Source organism: Paroedura picta, chromosome 6 (genome assembly GCF_049243985.1).
Source record: "Paroedura picta isolate Pp20150507F chromosome 6, Ppicta_v3.0, whole genome shotgun sequence".
NCBI classification, from domain to species: Eukaryota; Metazoa; Chordata; class Lepidosauria; order Squamata; family Gekkonidae; genus Paroedura; species Paroedura picta.
Genome location: NC_135374.1, coordinates 116,359,046 through 116,378,781, shown reverse-complemented (window position 1 = coordinate 116,378,781; position 19,736 = coordinate 116,359,046).

Here is a 19,736-nt window from a genome sequence, read left to right as displayed (position 1 = left end):
GTTTCAGCGAAATTCATCTTTGGAAAAAAAAATTCTGTGACATCTTGCATAATTTCTGCAGTTTCTAACCAGAAAGTTTGGAGCAAAAAGGGCTTCTTTACTGGTTCGTAAGCCTTCTGTGGAAGAAAGAATTTGTTAATAGAATGAGAAAAAACTTTGCTCATATGGTCTATCCAAACAGTTAATACTGTCTCTGGGTTTCAACCGAGCAAAGGAAACGATAAAACAAAGAATCCTAGATATCCATCGCCAACAGGATTTCAATCAAGTAAAAAATCCACTTTTTCCAATGCCTCCACTTAATAATTTGAGGCCATTACCTTATTTATCTAATCTTGTTTTCCCAGAACATAGGAGATCATTTATTCTCTTATGATAAAACATGCTCCCATTCTCTTTTAGGGAAGGCTTATTCAAAAAAATACCCATCTGTGATCGTTTATGCATCTGCTAGGATGGGAGCATTGAGACATCTGAACATGTATTACTCCAATGTAGGCTATACGATCAATTCAGGGGAGAACTTATATCTTCCCTACAGAATAAGCCCAACTCAGAGGCAATCACAGACATGTTGTCAGACAAAAGCACAGAAATAACTTCTGTTGTGGCCGGATTTGCTTGGAGAGCAATCAAAACAAGGAAGAGCTGGTTGGATTCGGAGCAACTTAGGTAGAGATAGTCTCAATTGCTTGAGATAATGCTTGTGAGTTTTAAAACCAGAATGATTCTTATAGCTGGAATGTTTTTATCTTTTATAATATTTAAGTTATCAATGATTCTTTTATCTTGTTAATGCCAGATGTTTTTATGTACCTTGTAATTTGACTACTGGTCTAGTACCGTAATAATAAAGACTTGACTTGACTTGAATAGAATGAACAAATGAGGGACTGAAGAGATCTCACAGTGGGGAATCTTATTCCCCTTTCCCTATTCTTTATCTTCGTCTTCATCTCTCCTTTATCTTTTTAGGTTTTCCCCAATCGACCTTTGCCAATATCACTCACTCACTCACTCACTCACTCACTCACTCACTCACTCACTCACTCACTCACTCACTCACTCACTCACTCACTCACTCACTCACTCACTCACTCACTCACTCACTCACTCACTCATTGTTTTTGGATTCCATATCTTCAATTAACCCTTTTTGGTTCCACCCTACTCTAGTCTACTTTCCTTCCTTCCTATCTTTCCCCTTTTTAAAGTCTCTCTCTTCCTCTTCACTCAAATTGACAGTAATTGGCCTGGAATTCTTCACAATTTTTTTTTTTGGGGGGGGGAGGTGAGATCTTAGAAATGCCTAAAATGACTGCTGAAATCATTACATAGCTCCATAAGATCTCAAGGCATTTTTATTTCCAAGAAGCAGACTTTTAAAAATGGTTTTAGGGTTTGTTTGTTCTTTAAAAAAAAAAAAACAATGTATTCTTTTAACATTCCATCCCCCCCCCCCAAAAAACCTGGGGCTTCCCCTGGGCCAGGCTTTCTAAACCAGGGATTTTTTGAAACCCTGAGGTTTCTTGATGGCCCTGGAAGGGTTTCCTGAATGGGTGTGTTAATTTTTAAAAAAGATATTAAACATTTATCAGGTATATGACCATATTCTACTATCTGAAATGCATGTCAGGAGACATGAGTTAAATAGGGAATGTGTAGAGAGAGGTCAGGTAACTTAGCGCAGGATTTAATTGCTTATATTTATGAGTTAATTCTCCCCTTAACAACTCATGGCAGATAATAGATAGTGAATTAAAATAACAAGCAGTCTTCATTTAACAGAAAGCAAAATAAAACAGACATAGACCAACATAACAGACACACTAACATATTAACAGAGATGGGAAATAAAGAAGGGAAATGAATAGAATCCCGGAAAGCAGGTCAATGGAAGACATATTTACCAATCCTGAAGAAGCGGGAAGGCCGAGACAGGAGTGACACAGCGACCAGCAGTGTGAAGGGCAATCTGGAAAGATCCAGGATTCCAGAGTGGCAATTTGGCTTGCTAGGGCAGGGATTCTTATTCCTTGTTGGAGGGTTGTACGTGCTTGAAACTGCACATGGCTCAGGATCAAGACAAAAGAGAGATGGGTATTGATGGATTTAGGTGCTGGCTGCTAATGGCTCCACAGGAAAGAAATCATCAGGGTACAAGAGGAAAATTCTGGGGGCCTCCAGAGACTAGCTATCTGAATGGGAGACGTTTCCTTCTGGCAGAGTGGCTTAGAGCGAGTCAGAAGTGTGACAAAGAACTTGGGCCAGGAAGTCTTTAGGAAAAATTGACTCTGCCAACCACTTGATCAGCAATACAATGGGGGGGGGGCATGTAGAGCACTCTGTGGTTGCTGTAACTATCAGGTCAGACCAGTGGCTTCTGTTGAGATGAAGTGTAAAATGGAGTCCTGCCAGGCCTGTGTCCTGACTGATGAGAATGCAGGATTTCTGGCTTTGCTTAAACCTAGACTGATGGTGGATTCCGTGGATAGTTGAGCTCTCTGTGCCAGCCCAGTGATGATGGGTTCCATCATATTTAACAGTAGGGTGATCTTGTCCTGCCCCGCTTTCAAAATGGCCAATGATGATCCTGGTAGGGTTGGGAAGGGGAGGTGCCCTGAGTGGTCGTGTACACCAGGAGTAGTCAACCTGTAGTCCTCCAGATGTCCATGGACTACAATTCCCAGGAGCCCCTGCCAGCATTTGCTGGCAGGGGCTCATGGGAATTGTAGTCCATGGGCATCTGGAGCAGTGATCCCCAACCTTTTTACCACCAGGGACCGGTGAATGCTTGACAATTTTACTGAGGCCTGGGGGAGGGGTAGTCTTTTGCCAAGGGGCGTCACTGCCACCACCTGAGCCCCTGCTCCACTTGCTTCCCTGCCGGCTCCCCTACTTCCCACCACCCACTGGGGGGTTTTGCCAGCAGCAACTGTGCAGTGCCACGCCGAGGGCGAGCCCCAGCTATGGCGGCCACTGGAGAGCACCAAAGGTGAGCCATCGGCAAAGTGGCATTGCAGCAGTTGGGGAGGAGGACGAGGAGGAGCTGCGGACCGGTACTGACTGATCCATGGACCGGGACCGGTCCCCGGACCGGGTGTTGAGGACCACTGATCTGGAGGACCACAGGTTGACTACCCCTGGTGTTCACAACTATGATTCCCAACCACAATCGTACAACTTCTGAGGTTGCTCAAAGCCTAAATAATGTTTCAGGGCTTTCTAAAGGGTAAAAAAGGTGGGAAAGGCTACCCTAGGCTTTTAAAACAATACTCTTTATCTGTCCATGGTGCCATCTTGTAGATTTTGATCCAACTGAGAACTGATAGAATGATTAGACCTGTGGGAGATCCATGAGTAATCATAGAAGAGAGAATACTCTGTTTTCCAACCTTTCCTACTTCAGTATGCACTTAGACCGTTTGAAACCTCCAGTGCATGGTTTGCAGGCTGGAGTTTTAGTTGTGGCAGGTTGCCGTACCTCTTTCTGAACTCACATGGGGGAGCATTTGGCTCGGTGTGCCTCATCCGCCCCCGATTTGTGCTTCTGTATGGGAGCTAGGGCAGTGAAGTTCCCAGTGCGTAAACGGTCTTACAGAGTTTTGTTTCGGTTGCTCTGCAGTTTTCTTTCAGCCTGATTCTTTTTTCCTTGGTTTTTATTATCTTGAAGACAATGGCATGCATATGAATCAAAGCGATTTTCCTCTGGTAGTGGATGCTCACTGAAGATGCTGGATTAAGGACAACAAAGTGCTGCGGCCTCCTTCAATGATCTTCGATACTTCTCTTGTGTGTCTATGTAAAGTACTGTTAAATTGCACACAACCTATGGGGAAACTCATGGGCTTTTGAAAGCAAGAAATATTCAGAGATGGTTTACCATTGCCTGCCTCTGTGTAGTTGATCATCTTAATCTAGCCCAGGGTTTCTCAGCCAGGTTACTGAGAGGGTTCCCTGAATGGGTGGGAGTTAATTAATTTTTAATATATTTTTAACATGTATTAAACATGTATATGGTCATATCAACCAACTCCCAAATGACCAGTGATGTGGTTGGGAAGAGGAGCTGGGGGCCATGTACACAACTATGCTTCTCAACCAAATTCTGCACTTTTGCACCTGGGGATATATATAGCTCTTCCTTTGCTGTTTTTCAAATCTTTTTCTTTCCTTCATCAGTAACCACTGAATATACCTGTTCATGCTCCTTGACCCACCAACTGAACCTCAAATATCTCTCTTGAAACTCAATTGGACTAAACTGTGTTTTATTTCCCCCCCTTGAACTTTTCAACCAATTGAAGCTCACCATAATTGACACTCTTATACCCTGTAATCTAATATTAGGACTGATGGAAGGAGTTAATGCCCTATTAACCAATCAGTCATAAACCTGATCAATCTGAAGAGACAAATTTTGAATCTGTCTATATGTTCCATAAAAAATATGGGAGACACTCAATGGAAACATCTATAGTAAAACAAACGAACATACTTTCAATAACTAGGCATTTGCTTACATGCTTACCAAAATGGCAACTCAAATGGTATGTTGTCAGTCATAAAAGTCATGATTATGTCATGTTTGAATCTTTGGTTCCCTAACTGAAATAAATTCACTTTACATTTACCTCATAACTTTAAAATTTCTTAACAGTAAACATTATATTTTTAATAAACATAACTATTATTTACATTTCTTGTGATTTTCCACACAGGATTTCAGATTTTTCTCCACTTATCCAAATAAATAAATCTTTATTCTTATAACCACCTTTCCTAGATGCCCAGGGCAGGTAACAACACAACCTCATATAATATAAAAGCATATAAAACTGCCCAGAGCTGCAAAGAAATGGGCGATATAGAAATAAATAAATAAATAAATAAATAAACAAATAAATAAAGACAATTTAATTTGCCCTCAACTAGTCTAAAATTTTTACTTGTGGGAGGGAGCAGCTTCTTAACCTGCATATGCACAGATATTATTATTATTATTAACTTTAGGGAGTTACACTCATTTCCCCCTTCCACCATACCGTGTAACAAATTTCTTTAAAAGATCTAAATCTCTGTATGATAAGACATAATGGGGCCCATTGGGAGGATCTATCTATCTTCCTATGGACCAACCATTTAAATATAGTGAAGACAGAAACATTAAGGATCATGGCTGCATGAATCTCGAAACCCACCTGGTCCAGCATACTATGGGTAAGGTGCCTCAGGGAATGTAAGAAGCAGGACATGAAAGCAGGAGGTTTCTATGGCTCTTTGTCCTTAGTATCCATCTATCACACATACACAGGCATTTGCTTGAGGCTGACTGACCCAACAACATCCACTGGTCCCCCCTGACACCCCACTTATATGATTAACTATTACCTACCTAAGGGTTCCTTTAAAGTTGCTATCTTTGTGAAAAATGTTCTGTTGAAATATCCTAGTTGATATGTTATATGTTATGTTATGATTGTTATATTTGTTGTGATGTTCCATGTAATTACCTCATGATGTTTTAGGTAAAAGGCCCAGAGCCGTATGGAAGGGTGGTATAAAAATCTAAATAAATAAATAAATACACTGCCATTGGTTTCCATTTCACTCTAATGACTAATATGTATTGATAAATCTTTCCTCCAGGAAACTGTCCAATACTTGTTAAAGCCATCTCAGTTAGTTGCCATCTCTACACCATCTGATAATGAAGCCCATAAATTTAATTACCTCTGGTGTGAAGAACAGCTTTCCTTTATCCATCCTAAATGGCGGCAATCCATTTCACTGGGTGACCCTGTGTTCTAACCTTTTTTTTGAAAGAGGATGAGAAACTACTGACCACTTTCTCCCAACACGGGAACTTATCTCTCAGGCCTTGACAATTTCGGATCCTCTTTTCCGTAACTTTATTAGCTCGGTAATATCTGTTCCAAAATGGGGATTTCCTATGCAGCCAGAACCATACAACGTTCCAAGACGCCTTTTCCAAGCAATTCCTGAACAATTCCGAGGATGGGATTTTGTCCATATCACTCGTTCTGCAACGAGATTAACTGTGGCTAAACATGTCGTTCTGAGAGGGTTGCAGGGCATCTGCTCTGCTATCTCTGAAGCCTGACAGGGGTCAATTGCACAAGCAATTGGCAGAAAAGAGGAGGGGTACGCAAACCCCACCTCACCTTTCTACCCAGGAAGTTCTTGGGGCCGTCTCCAATCCTTTAGGGAGTATATCTCCCTGGATTATAGACTGTCAGCGTTCCAGGTCCAGAGGATGACTGCCATTTTCTATCTCGGACTTTCTTTTCTCTCTTTAATTTTAAAGTATCTGCTACAACCCTACACGACGATTTACTGCAAATGAACGTTGTGAACTGAGGGGAGGACATCGGCTGAGTTCCAAAACATCATTTACTGCAAATATCTCTCGTTTTTTTTCTCCGTCTCTCTTCCTGCATCAAAGCACTTTGTTTCCCCCCTCCTATTACTCTGCTCTGCCCAAAGCCACCTCGTTATGAGGCAGGCTAATTCTCCTAACTAAGCAGAAGAAGGACTCAAATCAACTCAAATTAATTGACAAAAGCTCTTATTGTAATTGTTTTGGTTTTCGGAGATAAGAGATAAGAGCTGTGAATGGGAAGATCTCACGAGAACTCTGTTCCAGCACGAGAATATTTGCCTTACTGACTTCAATATGTAACATGCCAGAGGATAAAACAGAGGACCTCTACTGGCCACTTGTAAAATTGTTTGAGGCTGGCTGTTTTTTTTAAAGTCAAAAACATGTCTATGTTAAAAAGATTGGCTCATCTAATAGAGAAACAAACCCAAGATTTCAAAGTATTTACAGAAGAATTGGTCAAAAATAACTTCAAGGAGATCCAAGATGCCAAGGAAGAAGTCTTCAACAGGAATGATGGATCAATAACAGTGGCTGATGACAGCTCTAAACAAGGTGGAAAACCAACAGTAGAAGAGAAATCTGAAATTCTGGAGACAGAAAAGGGGATGCTGGAGTTCTGCAGCCCAGATAAGTACACCCTTTTTAAAAAGACATACAGCCATCTCAAAGCAACAGTGTACAAAAATCAATCAAAAGAAATATGGATCTGTAGTGAAAGTAACCGATTTAAAGGAACTCTTTTGGGAAAAAATTGTATTGATACTGGAGTCCAGGAGGTGCAACGGCCTCAAGATTTATCGATGCATATTCTGCGGGAAAGAGTACAACTACACTTTCTACGCCAAAGGCCAATGGGACAGAATATAAGTCTACAGGAACGACAAGATGTAGCAAGCCTCGAGATGAGACCCCCTTAAGAAGACCAAAAGCTCATATTGTTTTATGTTTAATGTTATACTGTATTCTATATTTCTATTTTTATGAAAAAGGGGAAGCAGTGTCTCTTTCTCTCTTGTTTCTTTTCCTTTGTAGGCATATAGGTAAGATGGCTCAAGCAGAGTCGTCTGAAGCTCAATCCTTCAAAGACGGAGGTCCTGTGGCTGGGTAGGAAGGGGCCATGTGATGAAGCGCGCCTGCCTACCCTGGATGGCGTGCAGCTCTCTACGGCTCACTCGGCCAGGAACCTAGGCGTGATTCTGGATGCTTCCCTCACAATGGAAGCCCAGATGACAAAGGTAGCGCGGCTGGCATTTTACCATCTCCGCCAAGCCAAACTACTAGCGCCCTACCTGGCCCCGGAACATCTAGCCACAGTGATCCATGCGACGGTCACCTCTAGACTGGACTTTTGTAACTCACTCTACGCAGGCCTGCCCTCAGCCCTGACCCGGAAACTACAACTGGTTCAAAATGCAGCAGCCAGGATCCTCACAGCAACACCGTGGAGGTCTCATATCCGGCCTATTCTCCACCAGCTGCAATGGTTACCAGTTGAATTCCGGATCAGACTAAAGGTTCTGGTTATTACCTTCAAGGCCATACGCGGTCAGGGCCCAGTGTACCTGAGGGACCGCCTCCCCGCCTATGCCCCCAAAAGAGCTCTGCGCTCTACTACCACCAACCAGCTAAGGATCCCTGGCCCTAAAGAAGTCCGTCTGGTCTCGACCAGGGCCAGAGCATTCTCTGTTCTGGCCCCTACCTGGTGGAACGAGCTCCCAGAAGAGATCAGGGCCCTGACGGAGCTTAAACAGTTCCGCAGGGCCTGCAAAAAGGAGCTCCTCCACCAGGCATTTGGCTGAGACCAGACGTAATCAACAGCGACCAAGGGCCCCTGCTCCCCCCCACCCCCCTCTCAGAATTCAATCAATAAACCACCCCCCTCAGAATCCCATCAATAAGCCCTGCACCTGTTTGTAGTACTATATTGTTATACCGTTATATTGTGCTGTTATTTTGGTTACAATTATTAGTTATCAGTTATACATGTTACAGACTGTTTTATGTATTGTTCTCTGTTATGATGTAAACCGCCCTGAGCCTCCGGGGAGGGCGATATATAAGTATGATAAATAAATAAATAAATATAATCATTAGTGTTGGAAATATAAAATGGGGTTCTCCCCCCTTATTTTTTCTTTTTTCTATTAGTGTATTGTTCTAGGGCCAAAGCCCACACTGACCTGTAGAAAACGTTTAATGTTAAGCTTTCAACTTAAATCTGAAAATATACCTGTCAGGATGGTTCTTAGAATGGGTCAAGTATAAATTGTTTTGTAGATGTATATGAATTAAGGATAAGGAGAAGCTATAGAAGACTGAAATCTTATATTGTTCTATGTTTAATGTTAAGCATTTAATCTAAACCTGGAAACTTTACTATTCTCTGTATTAACAACATATACTGTATCCTACATTGCTATTTTTATGAAAAAGGGGAAGCAGTGTTTTTTTCCTCTCTTGTTTCTTTTCCTTTGTAGGCATATAAGTAAAATAATCGTTAGTGTTGGAAATATAAAATGGGGTTTTCCCCCCTTATTTTTTCTTTATTGGTGTATTGTTATAGGGCCAAAGCTCACACTGATCTGTAGAAAATGCAAAGCTCTCAAATTATACCTGTCAGGATGGCTCTTAGAATGGGTCAAGTATAAATTGTTTTGTAGATGTATCTGTATTAAGGATAAGGAGAAGTTATGAAATCCTCTTGTAATTTTTTTCTTTGTACATCTTTAAGGCAAAGCCCTACTTTCCTTTCCCTTCATTAGGGTATTGATACAGGGCCAAAACTCATACTGTTCTACAAGAAATGTTTAATGTTAAGCATCTAACCTAAACCTAGAAATATCTGCCAGGATAACTCTTAGATTGTATCAAGCAGTTAACGTGAGGTCTACGATCTCTCAAGTAAGTTGACTATTAACAACTTCTCTTTTGTATATCTAAATAGGCCTTTTTTAATGTAGTGGAAATGTGGATGGCTCTTAGACTCAGTTTTTGGCAAAAGTTTATATCACTGTGTAGTTAATGTGGGGTTGTATATTTTCAAACGATGATTATATTTTATTTACTGTTTTTTGTATTAATAACTCGTATTGCATCCTATATTTCTATCTTTATGAAAATAAAAAAAACTTGTATATAAAAAAATTAACTGTTCAGTTATCTACAACAATCTCAAGATTCCTTTCCTGGGTATTTGGAGCCAGTTCCTTCTGTTTATTCCTTCAGTTTATTGTATTATCTATTTATTTAATTTTTTAAATACCCGGCTTTCCCACATGGATTTGACAGTTTCCGCAGAGTGAGGAAGTGCAATCGCCAAAATAGGACATTCCATTTAAACAATGCACTAGGATTTTGGAAGTTCGGAACCAAGCAGAAAGAACTGAAACATAGCATGACTAGGAACATGATACATTAAGCGATGCATACATTACACCATAGGAGCCTGCTTACAGTAAGTTATACTCAGCAGCATAAACCACAATACCTAATAAGTTAGGCTGTAAACCATTTCAAACCGTGCAAAGAGGCTCTCTTGAATAATTCAGTTTTGCAGAAATGACGTCAACACATCGGAGGCAATGCTCTGGCTTTGAGGTGAATCTCTATGGTGAAGTTTTGCCCCAGTCCCAGATTTGGCATTGTGTCTCATGCCTGCTTCCCCCTCCCCACACATCTGAAACTTGCAGAGCTGGTGTTTATGGCTCCACCTCAGACACCACCCACCACCATCACATGTGCCTCCTCCACCCACCCAAAACTTGCAGAGCCAGAGTTGTTGCTCTGCCCACAGATACCACCCACCACTATCACGCATCCATCCCCCTACCCCTCACAAACGTTGGCTCTGAGAGTTTCATGTCAGGAGGGAGTTGGTCACCCAATGATGGCTGGTGGTGTGCATCTGGAGCAGAGCTGCAAATTCTGGATCGGAGAGTTTTGGGTAGGGGGAACAGGTGTGCACGATAGTGGCAGGCAGCATCTCTGGCAAAGCCACAAATGCAGCTTCACAAGTTTTGGGTGTGTGGGGAATGGGGTATTCCCCTGCTTTATTAAACCCCTTAAGCGGGTTGGGGGAGATGCCAAAGCAGGTGTTCCTCCACCCCAAGCAGGAGTCTGACATCTGTAGGCAGACCATTCCATATGGTGGAAACTACAATAAAGAGTGCATTATGAGAGCAGTTGTTAACTATGCCAGTTTGCACCTACAAAAGGCCAAGTTCAGATGAGCCAAAATGTTCTGGTGCATAAGGTGAAGAGGTAGTCTTGTCAATATGAGGGACCAACACCATAAAGATCTAATACTTTGAATTTAAAGTGGTAATTGATGGGTAGTTGTCCAGATCATCCGGCCTTAGCCTCCCTCCCAGGGAGGTCAGGACAACTCATCCAACCCTCTTCGAACTGGACCAGTCAGATGGCTGAAGAGAAGATACCCCGTGGGACACTGCTGGCAGCCAAAGAAATGCAGACACCACCCCACAATCCCATATGGAGAGCACCGGGCACCACTCACCCTGGAGAGACGGACACCTCCTCGACAACCAGGGCCATGTGAGTGGTGGAGGACCAGTGAGGAAGAGCCAACATCACTGCAGTCATGGTGGACTGGCCCACTTTGGGGGTGTGGTCCAGGGCTGGTCATGCTGGGTAGCAGGGGGGGGGAAGGACGGGAAGAGAGAAGAATGTGGGACTAGGTGTGAAGGATAGAAGGAAAGAGGTATAAAGAGGGAAAAGGGGAGAGCATGGGGTGGTGAGTAAGAAGGTGAGGAAGTAGTCAGAGAAGGAGGAAGAGAGAGAGGAAAGATAAGAAGGAAGGAAGCATGAAGGAGAGGAGAAGGGAGGAACACCAGAAATAGAGTGGGGGGAAAGGTGATGGAAAGTACGGATGGAACAGGAGCCACGGTGGAGAAGGAACAAGGAAGAGCCGGTGTTGGAGGAAGGTGGCAGGATTGGTGAGAGAAGGGAAGAGACAAAGAGGAAAGTGAGGGAAGCTCTATCAAGTCATCAGAGGGGACCATGGATAGCGTAAAGGAGGTGACCCCACCCTCTGTACCTTCCTCCAGGGACACCCTTATTCATGGAGTTAGAAGCCTCTGCCTGCTTATTGACGCATACGTCTGCCACTCCACCTGCTCCTACAGTCTGTAGGAGTCATCCCTCACCCTCCGCTCTTTTGGGATGGAGTGTGAAGTGTGACACTAGTCAATGCAGAGCCTGAAGAATGGGAGTATTATATGTGCTCCTCCTACCTCTTATTAATAATTGAGCTGCAATATTCCACACCAACTGGAGTTTCTGAGTTGAGTCCAAGGGGAGACCTATGTAAAGTACTCTAGTTTAAATGTTACCATGGCATGGATCCAAGAAAAAGAAGAGTTGGGTTTTATACCCCACTTTTCTCTACCCAAAGGAGTCTCAAAGCATCTTGCCTTCACTTCCCCTTCCTCTCCACAGAACAGACACACTGTGAGATAGACGAGGTTGAGGGAGCTCTGAGAGAAACTGCTCTGTAAGAACAGCTCTAATGGGACTGTGGCTAATCCAAGATCATGCAACTGGCTGCAAGTGGCCAGGTAGGCCGAATCAAGATAGGGTCCATCTTCTGGGCTAAACTACATTAGACAAAAGGCTCTTTTTCTTGGCGGGGGAAGCTGTAGTTGTTTGTATCTTCAGCAACAATGCTGGATCCAGAATGAGTCAGCAAAGTTCAAGTCAACTCTTTCAAGACCTCTGCCTTTTCCAGCCAGCATTACCTCTGTCTTGTCATGGTTTAGTTTCAATTTGTTCATTCAGCCTTTACCAGCTGTTATTTCTGCTCACTGCTAGACAAGGGGATAATATGATTTATTAATTGTTTTAGCCTACTGAATATCAGTCACTGTGAGGTGCTTTTGAATGGTAGGGTAAAGAACGGGGAGAGGATTAACTACAGAAATAGATACTAAAGGTCTCTTTACAAGTACGCTTCCAAGAGAGGCTTCCTATTGACTCTTTGTTTCTATTACTAAAGAGAGCAGATTTCTGCGGAGGCCTTTTGAAAACAACTGAATGCTGAGGCTTGTGGCGGAAATGCTGACATCCCTCGAAATGAAGTGCGGCGCTGTGTGGTACCCGCTTAATTGAACAATATCAATAATTTCCCCACTGAATCTCCCACAGAGACTCGTCAGAATTTCATAATTATATCTCCTCCAGGTTGCGTTTTAGGTGGGGAAACGATGCCCCCTCCCTTTCCTGACAGGTAAATAACCAGTTTCTCTTAATTAGGCTTGATTATGGGAAATGAAAATGTTATTGAATGCCGCTATCGAGTGGAATCACCAGCCTACATCAAGAGCAGCTCCACGTTGAGGGCGTCAGATTGCCACAAGAAATAGACTGTGGGGCAGGCTTGTTTTAATTGCTCTGGGTAAAAAAAAGAAATCTGCTGAAATTTAAACCTCACACTGACTAAAAAACGGTTAATGCCGAAATGACCCACTTATGAGTGACCCGCGCTATCAGAGTTATGGATTTAAATTGGTAATTAATAAAAGTCCATTTCTGAAAGCGGGAACATGAGGGGCTCAATAGAAATGCTAACTAGGCCTCAAATCCCACAGACAGTTTATTGATGCTTTAATACACATTACTTATGCGAAAGACTTTTGTAGGCTTAGGCCTGATGGTGACGGGATGACAATTGTCTAATTTCTCCGCTAGGCAGCTGTAAGATCAGGGTAAACGTAGTGGACGACTTCATATTCGCCGTTCTTAATCCGACTTATAATGGAGAAACACGGCATGGTTTCTTTTTCTGAAGTTGTTTGATGCCAAGTGAACTCTTGCTCTTCCCTCTCAGGATGTGAAGGACAAGAATTCTGATGGAACAAAAAGGCCACATCTCAGAAAAAAGGGAGGAAGGGGGAACCTTACTGGGGAACCTCAGAAAGAAGATATGAGGCTCGGCAGGATGCTAAACGAGTGTCAGTTTTATTAAACAGCTGATCGGCAGCCACAAGCCATGTTAAGAATTTTCTTTTCCAACTCACATGATGAGTAGCCTTAATGTTCAGTAGCTTTGGAAATGAACTCTTCCATGGCATCGGACATTGGAGCCACTCCATTCCGACTTGTTCTTAGTTCAGCCCAAAATTTGGATAGGAGAAAGCAATTCTCTCTTGGGAGTCAAGGAGTACATGTTTTGCATACCAATGAGATAAACTGGGAAATGCCTAGCACTGAAATATTTGTGTCTGTGTGCATATGTGTGTGTGGTGTGGTTGGTCTCTCATTAGTCAGTTTCATGCTGGGCATCTTTTTTTTAAATAGGAAGCAGAGGGGGTTTTTTTCATGCTGCATTTACTCTCTGGTAGTCATATAGCAGAACATGAGTGGTTCTCCACTCTTCATCATTGTACAAGCTCTCCAATTGCTTACTTGTCAATTTCTCAATACTACATCTGAAGGACAATTGGAAAAAAACAGGGGTAGTCAAACTGCGGCCCTCCAGGTGTCCATGGACTACAATTCCCATGAGCCCCTGCCAGCAAATGCTCATGGGAATCGTAGTCCATGGACATCTGGAGGGCTGCAGTTTGACTACCCCTGGGAAAAACTGTTGAATTTCATGTCTGAGAATATTTATTTCAGCTTTTGCAACATCCCCTGTCTACACCAAATTTCTATAGATGCAACCACTGTTCTTTGTTGACGACTCCCTGGTTTCATGGCACAGCTTGAATAAGTCGGATTTGTGATCTTGATGGTGTTGTAATACCTATTTTAATAATACCTTGCAGTGCTTACATACCTGGTCTGTAGTGCTACCACTTAACAGTGGCTTACTCTGACCTTCCCCGTATTTTAAGTGTGTTTACCCTTATATGGTCTCATTATTTACCTACCCTTTGCTCCCACCTCTGTTCTGCCATTTGTAAATGAAAAGTGATCAACAATGTTTATACAAATATGTACTATACGCCATCCATTATTTGCCGAGCTTTCCTATCAAGGTCTGTTTCCTAGAGGCATGGAATGACTGATAATAAACTCAATACTCCAGTGGCATTCTATTAGCTGAAATGGAGACGTGTTGAGCTTTAATGTGGACTAACTGAGGAAAAAATTCAAAATGTTGAGCTGTTCACAAGTAAAGTGGGTTGCAAGGGGTAGGTTTTTTTTAAAAAAATATTATTATTTTTTAAAGACTGGCCCAAGGTCACCCAGTTGGCAGAATAGGGATTCAAGCCTAGAACTCACATTATGTTTTCCAAAAATCTGGAGTTTCTAAAGTACTGGTAGTGATGGGCTGGAGATCAGGTGTTTTATGACCTGATCTCATCAGATCTCAGAAGCTAAGCAAGATTGGTGCTTATGTGGAAGACCATCAAGGAGATTCTACACAAGTTAATCACAAATGACCTGTGCTTCTCACTTGTCTTGAAAGTCCCTTGTTGTGGTCACTGTTAAGTCAGTTGAGGCTTTTCAGTATGTACTCATTGGCTGAGCTGCTCTGAGATCACAGAGAGGTGGGCAAACAGAAGTTGTTGTTGGTTGAGATGCTTAGGTTCTACAAAATGGCATGGCTATTGGCAACAAAGAACTTGGGACCTAGAAATGAGGGAGCCAGGGGCTTGAATAGGCAGTAGCCTTTCATTGTAGCAGTAAGAGTACTGGACTGGGTCCTGGAAGACCCAGGCTCAAATCTCCACTCTACCATAGAAGCATGCTGGGTGATCATGTTACAGTCATATATTTTAGCCTAACATACCTTATTGTGTTATTCTAAAGATAACATGGAGAAGAGGAGAATGGTGACAGCAGCTTTGGGTTCCCATGGGGGAGAAAATTGGGATATACAATAAATCAAGCTACTAAATAAATTAAAATAAGGGAAGAAAATCCACAGGTATGGGAGAAGAAGCAGGCCCAAGAACTTCCCTTTGACATTCTACTCACTACCTTATTCAAAGATCAAGAGGAAGTTGGTGGATACTAGTCATTCCTGAGTATCTGCAATGAGATGGACATATGAATCAAACTTGAAATGCTGTCTCTACCTCTCTTACGCACACAAATACTGTCACAACTACAACTGTTGCTAGCTACAATATGCCAGTCTCTCTTCTAGCCTACTATTATCTGTTCCCTCTTAATAAAACAGTAAGGGGTGTTGGGGTGGGCTGTGTCCATGATTAAAACTCCAGGATTGGCCCCTTGGCCCTGGACTGACAAGCAGAGGGGTCAATCAGAAGGCGCAAAGGGCCTTCTGATTGAGCCCTCACCAGGACAGACCGGAGTTCCAGGGCAATCTGGAGACATGGCTGCCAGTCTGCTCCTGACCAACGCAGGGAGAGGAGGTCAGCAGGGCTGCCAAGGGAAATGAGAACAGAGGCTGCACCAGCCCTTTTTGTGCCAAGGTTGTCCTAACTGTCATATCCAACTGTAAATTGCCACAAAACCCTGACAGATCTGGCAGGAGGCTGGTGAGTGCACTCCCCCCCTTCAGGCCTGATGTGAAGGAGCCTGATGTGACTGAGGGGAGGGAGGTATTTCTGAGAGCAACACAGGGGAGCCTGAGGGAATTCCTTTTGAGGGTGAGGAACTTTCCCCTTCTTCGAAACAGTTGGCTGACAGGAAGGCCACAGACAAGCCCCTTCTCACTTTAAATACTGCTCTGGCCGGGGGTTAGACACAGCCAAGCCATGTGTCTTTCTTCTTTGCAATTCTCTGCAGATTTGAGGCCACTGCACAGCGTTATTCTGCAGACGAAACTGGTACTTTTGTCTCCTATTTTATCTGCACAACAACCCTGTGCAGTAGGCCTCAAGTCTTTCAATTCAACAACAACCTGTGTGGGAGGCTTTAAATGTTTCTTTTCTACCACAACCCTGTCCAAAGTAGCCCTTTCTACCTGGGGAAGAACTGACCTTTATACTTTGCAGATGAGCTGTAATTCCAGGAGCTCTCCAGGCCCCACCTGGAGGTTGGCTACCCCTGGGTTGGAAATATTCCTGGAGGTTTGGAGGTGGGACTTCAAAATCGTACAATGCCTCAGAGTCCAGCCTTCAAATGAGCCATTTTTTCCTGCAGTTGGGAGGGAGTGGTGCAGGTGTGTCCCTCCTGGGCTATGGACTATGACCATCCCTTACCAGCAACTGTTTATATTCTGGAGTGTAGACAGATAGACCAGTCCTGTGAGTCTGGAAAGTGCAGGAAGAGCTAAATAAATATTTACAGCCTGAAACTGTAAATTGTGAACAAGTAAATGGCTGGAGACACATGGTAACTGACTTGACTTTTTCTAACCTTGGCCTGGCAAATAAAAAAAAAAGTATAAAAAAACCTTACTAAGGTCAAGACTACTGTGCACAGAGAGTATTCCTCTTAGGGTTGCCAGCTTCCCTGAGAGGCTCTCTACCCCACCTCCCTCATGGGGAGTCTGCTATGGGGAGAGAAAGGGAAGACGATTGGAAAATGCTTTGAGTCACCTGATGCTTGCTGGGTCACTGCAGCCCATTCCCAGTTCTGTCACACCTCTCACAGCACCACATAACTCACAGGTTGACTATTTTGGGGAGACAAATGGAAAAGGTGTTTGTAAACCGCTCTGAGACTCCTTTGGGTAGTAAACAAGAGGGTACAAAAATCCATTCTTCTAAGGAGCAACCATGAAAGAAGCATGTGGGCACATAACATTTTATCAACAGTGAAAAAATGGAAAAGAAGGAACAGGGTGAGGACCTGTGTACTGTGACTACCCCATGTGTATTAGAGCAGAGGGGCATTTTGGTGTCTGGAGCCTAATTCACACAAGAAGGGAAATGAAGCAGAACTGGGGGGAATTGGTTGCCATGTAATCTTCCCCTGAGAAGAATCTCCAGTCTGATTTTCCCTTCACATATCTGAAGACATGGCTCTGGAAAGCTCATCTGTAACCACTATGCAAGAATTCCCAAAGGTCAGTCCTCTCCCACACTCAACGAACATTCCACACCACAGGTTCTTGACATCCATATCTCCACACCCATGCCCTCATTTGCCACCACGCCACCACAACCTCCCACACACACACACATTCAACCCCATGCCCTTACAGACTGGACAACCCCTCCCCTTCCTCTTCCCACTGCCAAGCTCTAGCGCCCGTTGTATTCTTGGATACAACGGTCTTTGCCCCTAGTATATCATATTTTGTTAATGTACGTGAACTATATATTTTTTTTGGGGGGGGGGAGAACATTATGGGAGAGACTTGGAATCATGCTTAACCAGCTCTGTGTATTCCAGGGAGTTCCAGAAAACATCGCTGTCCTAGTGCCTTGGAGCCAACTATCTACAATTTTCCAAAGGTCTACCAACTAGGCACGTATTGTTAGGCATCTCTAAATTAGATCTGTGGACCTGGATGATAATATTTATAAATGGGCGGGTTCCCATTTCCACCTTGCCTTGATTACTTGTTTTCAGCATTTCATCTGAAATTAGCCACTTGATATTTTAGCGTTGCCTCGAGCCATTTTCTAAGGCAATTGCGCTAGCAATCTTATCGGGGGGTTTAAAAAATGTTGTTTGAGATGTTCAACCTGCCCCACTCTGATGAAAAAGAACACCATTCACGTCTCAAATCCTTGCTTTTTCCAGAAGCAATATTTCTACCACTTTCGGCGGTGGAGTCTTACGTTCGCCCGTATAACTATCCAGTTTGTCTTTTTAATGGCAGCCCAAAACAGAGGGAGGAGGGGGTTTCTGCTCCAAAATGCTTTTCTATGAGCTGGCTGCTGGGACTTCAGCTGCACATATTTCAGAGTCAAAGTTTGGTTGGCCCTCTTAATGCCTCATATGGCAGCTGGGCTAAAGACAGACATGATGTAAAATAGGGGGTTTACTGCACTGCGAATGCATTGCTGGCCCATTTTTATATTGGCATTTGTCTCTAGCAGGTGAGTGAAACAAAGAGCAATTGGGTTGACCTGGAATGTCCTTCTGGCACCTCCCAGATCACTCACCTGCCCATTGCTAGTCCATTCGTATTTCCCCCCTCTGGTCAGGAAAAGAAGCAGCATATAATGTTGGTGGCTGGCTGAGATGGAACCTGTGCAAATGCCTTCAGTTTGGGGCTCTTTGTTCCCAGTCTGAAGAACAACATGGAGTTATTTATTTATGTATATTGGAATTTATATTCCACCCACTCTATAGAATCACAGGGCGGATTACCATAATATAAAATGTGTATAGCATTTCAAAGGATTTAAATTAATTAATATTAGATTTAACAATCTAGCCTTAAAACATTGAAACACAGAATGAAATCTTAAACTTGGCCATAATGTTGACTGTCATACAGCAGGGGGGGGGGGGAAGCAGTATTATGGGCTTTGTAGGCCAAATCACTAGTACTCGGTTCCCCAGAATAATTTTCTTTTTGCAAGTAATTTTCTGCAGTCTTGTCATCTCTTGGTCAGCCCTGGTTAGCACCTGGATGGGAGACCATCATGGAAGTCCTAGGGACTTACACAGAGGCATTCAATGGCAAACCACCTCTGAATATCTCTTGCCTTGAGACACCTATGGGGTCGCCTGTGACTTGACAACATCACCCCCACCACAAAGGGCCCCATTGAGATGTCATTCTTGGAGGAAACTTCAGCCCTGGATCCATACCTGTCGGGCCACAGGGTGGAGACCATGCTGGTCACCTTGACGGAAGATATCTGGTGCCAACTGGATCGAGATGGATCAGCCATCCTTGTGCTTTTAGACCTGTCAGCCACGTTTGACATGGTCAACCATGAGTTGTTGGTCTACCAGGATTAGGGGACCTGCGCTGCAATAGCTGGTATCCTTTTCCTGGAACCGGATGCAGAGGGTGGTTGTGGAGGATGAGTTGTCGGATCCTCGTGGACTCCTAAGTGGAGTGCCATAGGAGGCAATTCTCTCTCCTCTGCTGTTCAATATCTACATGCACCCTCTAGCCCAGTTGGTCCAGGGTTGTGGGCTGGGTTATCACTAATATGTGGATGACACCCAGGTCTATCTCCTAATGGACCGACAGTCGGAATCCCTCCCCCCCCCCCAGATTTGCCAGTTGTTTGGAAGCTGGATGGCTCAGGGTGAGCCGTCTGAAACTCAACGCCTCCAAAACAGAGGTCCTTTGGCTGGGTGGAAGAGGGAAGGACCAGGAAGCACATCTCCCATGCCTGGACAGGGTGAAAATAACACCTGTGCCATCTGCCAGGAATTTAGGAGCGATCTTTGATGCCTCCCTTTCCATGGAGACTCAGGTCACTATCATAGCCCGGAGGGCATTTTTCCATGTACGCCAAGTGTGGCTACTAGCGCCCTA